Consider the following 8,754-nt stretch of genomic DNA (forward strand, 5'->3'; position numbering starts at 1 on the left):
GAGTGGGGGCTTTCTCGTGATAAATTCTCTCATCTTTTCTGTATTTGTGAATGTTTTTATATCTCCTTCATACTTGAAGGATAGCTTTGATGGGTATAGTATTCTTGGCTGAAAGTTCCTCTCTTTCAGGGCTTTAAATATTGGGGTCCACTCTCTTCTAGCTTGTAGAGTTTCTGCTGAGAAATCTGATGATAATCTAATAGGCCTTCCTTTATATGTTGTACTCTTCTTTTCCCTGGCTGCCTTGAGAATTTTTTCTTTGTCATTGGTTTGTGTCATCTTTATTATGATGTGCCTTGGAGTGGGTTTGTTGGGGTTAAGAAAACTCGGTGTTCTGTTTGCTTCTTGAATTTGAGGCTTTAGTTCTTTCTACAGGCTTGGGAAGTTCTCGTCTATTATTTGTTTGAGTATATTCTCCATTCCATTTTCTTTCTCTTTTCCCTCTGATATACCTATTATTCTTATGTTATTCTTTCTGATGGAGTCAGATAATTCCTGTAGGGCTTTCTCGTTTTTTATTATTTTTGAGTCTCTTTCTTCTTCTCTCTGTTGTGCCTCAAGTTGTTTGTCTTCTATTTCACTAATCCTATCTTCAATCTGGGTTGTTCTGCTAGCTAAGCTTGTTACCTCGTTTTTCAGCTCGTGAATTGAGTTTTTCATTTCTGTTTGATTTGTTTTTATAGTTTCAATTTCCTTGGTAATATATTCTTTGTGTTCATTGAGTTGTTTTCTGATCTCCCTATATTGCCTTTCTGTGTTTTCTTGTATATCTCTGAGTATTTTTAAGATTTCTATTTTAAATTCTCTGTCATTTAGCTCCAAGGCTTCCAATATGTTAAGTCTTTTCTCCATAGATTTTTCCACATCTATTTGTGTTACCTCTCTTTCTTTTGTATCCATAATATTCGATTTCCTCTTTCTTATTGGCATCTGAGGGTGGTCTTGTTGATAGCACACAGGCGCACTTCCTCGCGGCTTGAATGAACGTCCCTGCGGTAGCTTCCTCCACACCCTCGTCTCTCAGATTCAAGTGATAACAGTCCTTTTGCTTTCAGTTTGTGTGGAACTCCGTAATGCTCCGAAGATAAATTTTCCTGTTTCTAGTTGATAAGTTTGTTGTGATTTTGGGGAGATCTGTTGGACGCGCTGCTCATGGCGCCATTTTCGTGACGTCACTCCGCAAAGCTCTTTTTATTTAGAAAAAAAAGTTTTTTAGGTGGATTATGGTCTACACATTTTTATAACATTAGGTGAAATACAGTAAACCAGAAAAAAATTTCTCATGTCATTTAAATATCTTTATTATAATTATACTTGACAGTTTTTGAATGATTTGAATGCATTGTCTGTGAAAATTTTCTGCTGTATAATGTCATGGTGCAAAATTTTGCTGTTTGATGGTACACTCAGTTATAAAGTTTAGTTGATATAATAGGATTTTTGATCACTGGAACATTTATATAATTTTCAGAATTCGACAAATTAATTTTCTTGGTTTGCATTTTATTTTTTATTCAGTACTCTTTTGAACTAGTTTCAGATGTACAGTATAGTGGTTAGACCTTAATATACTTTATAAAATCTGACAGTATTCCCCATGATATTTCCAGGACCCAGTATGGATAATACAGTATTATTTACTATACTTTCCATGCTGTACTTTACACCCATGACTGTTCTGTTACTACCAATGTGTTCTTCTCAATGTTCCAAATTCTTGCTCTCCAACTCCCCTGCCCTCTGACACCCATCACTCTGTTTACTATATCTGTCTCTTTTTGTTTATTCATTTATATTGTTCTTTAGATTCCAAATATAATTGACATTACATGGTACATGTGTTTTTCTGCCAGTCTTATTTCTCTTAGCACAATACCTTCTAAGTGTATTCATGCTTCTGCATATGCTATGCTTTTCTTTATTATAATCCATTTATTTCTTTTATCTGTGGCAGAGACAGAGAGTCAGAGAGAGGGACAGATAGGGACAGACAGACAGGAAAGAAGAGAGATGAGAAATATCAATTCTTTGTTGTGGTTCCTTACTTGTTCATTGATTGATTTCTCATGTGCCTTGACCGGGGGGCTACAGCAGACCGAGTGACCCCTTGATGGAGCCAGCGACCTTGGGTCAAGCTGGTGAGCCTTACTCAAACCAGATGAGCCCGCACTCAAGCTGGTGACCTTGGGGTCTCAAACCTGGGTCTTCCACATCCCAGTCCTACGCTCTATCCACTGCGCAACCGCCCGGTCAGGCTCAGGATTTTAATGTAAATTACTTTTTGTACTTTACTTTTTGTTTTTTCCTTAAAATTCATAAATCGTTGACTGACCTGGTGGTGGCGCAGTGGATAAAGCATTAGACTTGGATGCAGTGAATCCATGTTTGAGACCCCGAGGTCACCAGGTTTAGCGTGGGCTCATCTGGTTTGAGCAAGGCTCACCAGCCCAAGGTCACTGGCTTGAGCAAGTGGTCACTTGGTCTTCTGTAGCCCCCTCCTCCGGTCAAAGCACATGTGAGACAGCATCAATGAACTGGGATGCCTCAGTGAAGCATTGATGTTTCTCATCTCTCCCTGTCTGTCCCTCTCTAGGACATTCTGTGTCATAAAAAAAACCCCACAAGCCCTGGCCGGTTGGCTCAGTGGTAGAGCGTCGGCCTAGCGTGCGGAGGACCCGGGTTCGATTCCCGGCCAGGACACACAGGAGAAGCGCCCATTTGCTTCTCCACCCCTCCGCCGTGCTTTCCTCTGTCTCTCTCTTCCCCTCCCACAGCCAAGGCTCCATTGGAGCAAAGATCGCCCGGGCGCTGGGGATGGCTCTGTGGCCTCTGCCCCAGGCGCTGGAGTGGCTCTGGTCGCAACATGGCGACGCCCAGGATGGGCAGAGCATCGCCCAGGATGGGCAGAGCATCGCCCCCTGGTGGGCAGAGCATCGCCCCTGGTGGGCGTGCCGGGTGGATCTCGGTCGGGCGCATGCTGGAGTCTGTCTGACTGTCTCTCCCTGTTTCCAGCTTTAGAAAAATGAAAAAAAAAACAAAACCCCACAAAAAAACCCCATAAATCTTTGTTAGAAAAAGTCACAATGCAGTTATTCTTTTTACTTTTTTTGTTTAATATAGAGCCTACTATAGTACTTCCTTGTTTCACTGGTCATTAAATGTTGAGTATATGAAATGCTCAGATTTTAAGAATGGTTTCTGCAGAATGTAGTGGCATTCAGAAATCACCTGTAAAATGCAGGTAATTTCAAAGATCACAGAAAGTTTCATTTCATTTAGTATATTCCATTTTTCCATTGGAGAATAACACTAGTACATCAATGTTTTAAAATTATTCTCTTTTGGTAAGCAATGTCCTCCAAGTATGGAGGAAAAGTATACATGTGTGTAAATTAGAACTCAATTGAACATGATAAAAAAAAAAAGGGTCACAAAAAATGGTTGCAGGAAAGACTGACATCTACTCAGGGTGGGATAAGACTTTCTGCTGCAGTTTCCCCTGAATCCAGGAAGAAAGGTCTGAAGACAGGTTTCCCTGAAGCCAGGGAGGATGTGACTACTGGATTGCCAGCTTAAGCTAATTATTTCAGAATGTGGTGACCCTTTCTTTTTCCCTAGAAGTCATGCATGAAGGACTGTTGTGTAATAATGTCCAGCCCAAATTTTTCCATAAATGTAGGTATGATCCAGAGAACTAGATCTCTAGAGAACTCTTTCTGGTTGATGCACATGGTATAAAGCTTCCAATTGTGGTAATGTGTCCCTCCATGGTTTTGTGAGATTTGTACATACTCATTATTCTTTTTTTCTTTGTCTATTGTTTTATTAGCTATTACAGTGGTACTTTGACACACGAGTTTACTTCGTTTCATGGCCGATTTTGAGACTCAATTTGCTTGTGTGGCAAATTGAATTTCCTCATTTAAATTAATGGGAACATAATTAATCCGTTCTGGCCCCCCAAAACCACACATATTTCTTGTTTTATATGCTTTTAAATAAGAAAATATACTGTATAAATAACAAACACACATATATATTTATATATATATATTGTAATAAGAGAGAATATAAAATAATAAACTGGCTTATAAAGTGTATTTATTCAATATAAAGTCAGGTGCAGATGCCGGCTGAGGGGAAGGAGACTGGAGGAGGGGATTTTCATTTCATGCGGCATTTACTTAACATACTTACTTGTGACACTCTTATTGCTACATTTGACTGCAAAATTTAACTTACACACATTATATGTATTTTTATTGCTATTTTTTACTTTGCTTAATCATTTTCTTCACTGACTTTTGGCTTTTTTGCCACACTTTTCTCACTTTCACTGAGAGGCCTTTTCAACAAAAACCTTTCCATGGAAGTTTGTTTCTTCCTCCCTTTCAGAACATTTCAATAAAGGTGTGAAGCAAGTGTTGTTACACAACTCCAATGTACAACCTCTTGCATGTTTTTCTGGGTGTGACTTTTCAATAAACTTTCATTTTTTCCCAGTTCCCCAACATTTCCTTAATCTCACTTGTATTGATTCCTTCATTCACCTCTGGCTCCTCCCCACTAATTTCTTGCAGAACCTTCGTACACTGCTGAGGGTGTAACCTGTAAAACTGAACGTTCAATAGCCTATCTAGTGGAGGGTGGTGGAAACTCATGATTCAAATATCTGTTCATGACTTAAAGCAAAAAATCCCACACGTGACTGCTCATCTCTGAAACTGCTCATGATTTAAAGTACTCATGTATCAAGGTAACACTGTACTCTAGAATCCAAGCTGATGGTTCTTCATCTGGTGCTGTTATGTAGCTTACTGTGTTGATTTTTTTTTCTTTATTCTACTTTAGGTTGCATAAGTTGAAAACCATTTTAATTTTGACTTTTTTTTTCTTTTGGCAAGAGAGACAGAGAGAGGGACAGATAGGAATAGAGAAAGGGAGAGATGAGAAGCATCAGTTCTTTCTTGTGGCACCTTAGTTGTTGATCGCTTTCTCATATGTGCCTTGACCAGGAGGCTAAAGTTCAGCCAGTGACCCCTTACTCAAGTAAATGACGTTGGGCTTCAAGCCAGTGATTTCTGGGGTCATGCCATTGGTCACAAGGTCATGATTATGCTCCCCTGCTGAAGCTGGTTGAGCCTGCACTCAAGCCAGTGACCTTGGGCTTTTGAAGCTGGGTCCTCTGTGTCCCAGTCTGATGCTTTATATATTGCATCACTACCTGGTCAGGCTTGACTTTTTAATTTTTATTAATCATAATAAATTCCCCCCCTCTAATCCATTCATAAATAATTGCAACTCTGTACCATGAGTCCTGCAAAGCACACCAAGTCATTTCCTAGTTTCTGCCAATGTGTTCATCTGAACACTAGGTGATGTCCTGTCATTGTGTTCCTCTTACATTTAAATGAGGTGAACACACATAGGGCAGTGCGGTCACTCTAACAGATGCTTTCATAATGAAGAGACTTGAATTCCAGGGGCAATGATGCTGTAGCACCAGGTAGGAGATGACTAAGACCCAGGGTGCCGAGTTTACATGAACACTTCCTGTAGAGCACTGACACCTGTTCTCCGGCTGCACAGCTGGCTCAACTCAGGAAAATCAAGTTTATTTTCCACTTCCTGTTTCTTCTAGAGTCTTTTTATTCTCAACTGCAGACATCACAGCCATTCTTCTCTGAAGTGCTATGGCCACAGCTTCTCACTTCTTTCTCTCCTTGCCCTGGGCATGTTAGCACTGGGGGTTTTGAATTGTAATTTGAAGTCTTTCTAATGCAATGATACATCAGAATTTTATGAATATTTTACATTATATATTTCATAAAGTATGTAGCACACAACTCATTTTATGCTGAACTCTCCAAATATAAATATGGATTTTTGGATGAAATGGCATTTATGTGTTGAGGTGATTTTCCTGCTCTCAATTTTTATCACAGTTCTGAAGATTTTCTAAATTTTACATTACTACCTTCTGCTTTACTAAAGTGTAACCAGGACAAGTTGAACAGGTTTGATTCTCAGTTATGATGGTAGCCAACTGTTGATCATTCTTTCTAGAGGAATTTGGAGATCATAGCAGCCTTTGGGTTGAAATAATTTTTTATCTCTATTTTTGAAAGAGATAGGAAAGGGGAGAGTTGAGAAGCACCAACAAGTAGCTGTGTTTCGTTGCTCATCGATTGTTTCTACAGTGGTACCTTGAGATACAAATTTAATTCGTTTTGTAACCGAGCTCATAAGTCAGTCAACTCGTATATCAAACTGCTGATACTGGACCCGTGCGCCAATGCGCCAACTAGCGGCAGATTCCCAAATCACTATTTGTATCTCAAAACTTCACTCAGATCTCGAACAAAAATACAGACCAAGTCACAGCTCGTATCTTAAAAAAAAAAAATCGTATGTTGGTCTGTTCGTATCTCAAGGTACCACTGTAATAGGTGTCATGATCTTTGAGAATGGAGCTGATGCAGTGATCTCTTGCTCAAATCAATGACCATGGGAACCTTGGGATCATGTTGATCTCACACTCAAATCAGTGACCTCAGGATTTTGATACTGAAACCTCACTATCCCAGGTTGCTGCCTACCCACTTGACCAGCAACTATCAGGTGAACCATTTTCATTAGTGTTTGGATGCAAGGTTATTGTCTATGTTCACTACATGGCCAGAGGTAGATCTACTGACACCTGTTGTGCCTTGAGTGTATTTCAAGTAATTGTCACCATTACCAGGAATTCCTAGGGGGAAGGTTTGAAAATAAAACAACAAAGTTTGTTAGCTCTTTCAGTATCCTGTCCTGCATCAGTTTAAGCTGCTCAATATTAGCTCCTATGCACATGCCCATCCTAAAAATCAACAGCATTATAGAAACCAGGTATCGAATACAGCTCTCTTCTGCTTCCTACACTCACTGTATGCAGTGTTCATATTTATATGTATCTAAAGATGTTTTGTGTCTTGTAGTCATTACCTGCTGGTAATTTTGTTACAGCACAAACTACAGGGCTTCAGCTTGATGGGAGTTGTTCAGTTTCCAGGTAGTCTAGTGTGGAATGTTGAGGTGTATTGATGCACATTGTTTATATGTTGACTTTTCTTGTGGTCATTAGGAAGACAAATGAAACTGTGTCTCTAGGTTTAGAGAGCATTCTGTATTATGTCTAGAATGTATATACTTTTGCTTTGGGGTGAAATACTTCAATTAATGCAAATTTATCTTGTATAATATGTCACTGGAGACAGCTGTTTACTTGTCGATTTTCTGTCTGGGAGATCTAGCCATTGATGTCAATTGAAAGTTAAAATCCCCTTCTATGACTATAATACTGTTTTTCAAAATGCCAAAAACTATATAACTTTTAATAATCTAAAATGAAAATAAATGCTTCACTTAAGACCCTGGTCGATTGGTTCAGTTGTAGAGCATCAGCCCTGTGTGTGGATGCCCCACATTGGACTCTCGGTCACGGTACACAAAAGGAACCATCCTCCTTCTCCACCCCTACCCCTCTCTTCTATCATTGTATATTACACTCCCTCAGTCATGACTCAGTTGGTTTGGTCACATCAGCCCCAGGCACTGAGTATATCTTTGTGGAGCCTCTTTCTCAGGCTCTAAAAATAGGTTGGTTGTGAGCATGGCCCTAGATGGGCAGAGCATAAGCCCCAGAGTTTGCCAGGTGGATCCCAGTGAGGGTGAATGTGGCAGTCTACCTATTTCCCCTTCTCTCACTTTGGAAAAAAGAAATGCTTCAATTAAATGTCATAGGGGCCTGATCAGGTGATGACACAGTGGAGAAAGCTTCGGCCTTGCATATAGAGGAACAAAGTTTGAAACCCTGCGGCCACTAGCTTGAGCATGGGATAGTGGACGGAACCCTATGGTCTCTGTCTTAAGCCTAGGGTCGCTGGTTTGCATCCAATGTCTCTGGATTTAGCGCAAGGGCTCAAGGTGTCACTCGCTCTGCTGTATCCTCCTCAGTGAAGGTACATGTGAGAAAGCAATTGATAAGCTAAGGTGCCACAAAAAGGAATTGATGCCTTTCATCTTTTTCCTTTCCTATCTTGTTTTCCCCTACCTGTCACTCTGTCCCTCTCTTGCAAAACTAAAAAATAGAAACAAAAAGTCACAGGTTCCTAAATAGATATGAGAACAAGAACTATCCATATGCTATGTACAAAAGACCCTCTCCAGATCAAAGGACAGGATGAAAGTAAAGGGGAAATGTTCTTTTACCGATTTGTGTAGGGCCTGTGGAACTTACTCTGCAGAGAATTGTGCTGCAGTGAGAGGTCTCATGGTGGACTGTGTACATAGAAAAGCCATGAGAATAACTGCTCATATTTAGAATCCTCATGTGGTCCAGGTGACGTTCAATGGAGTCAGCACCGAAAACAGTCTGTAGACACTCAGGAACTCAGTTTGAATGTGGTCAGGCAGGTCAGAGCAGGTGTGATGGGAAACTCAGTAAAGATGCTTCTGTTTTATGTGAACCACGTAAGAAGCAGATGGGCACTTTTCCTTTCTGTCCTGAGTCGTAATAAAACCCTAGACATTCACATGCCAGGTAGATATTCTAACACCAAGGCAACAAGCCAGGGCCGAGAATACTTTTAAAACCTTGATATAATGTTGTTATTCTCCAATAAAAAAATGAAATACACTAAACAAGATGAAACGTTGTGTGATCTCTGCAAAATTACGTGCATTTTCCAGTTGATTTCTCTATGCCACTACATT

This window comes from Saccopteryx leptura, chromosome 3 (assembly GCF_036850995.1).
Source record: "Saccopteryx leptura isolate mSacLep1 chromosome 3, mSacLep1_pri_phased_curated, whole genome shotgun sequence".
NCBI classification, from domain to species: domain Eukaryota; kingdom Metazoa; phylum Chordata; class Mammalia; order Chiroptera; family Emballonuridae; genus Saccopteryx; species Saccopteryx leptura.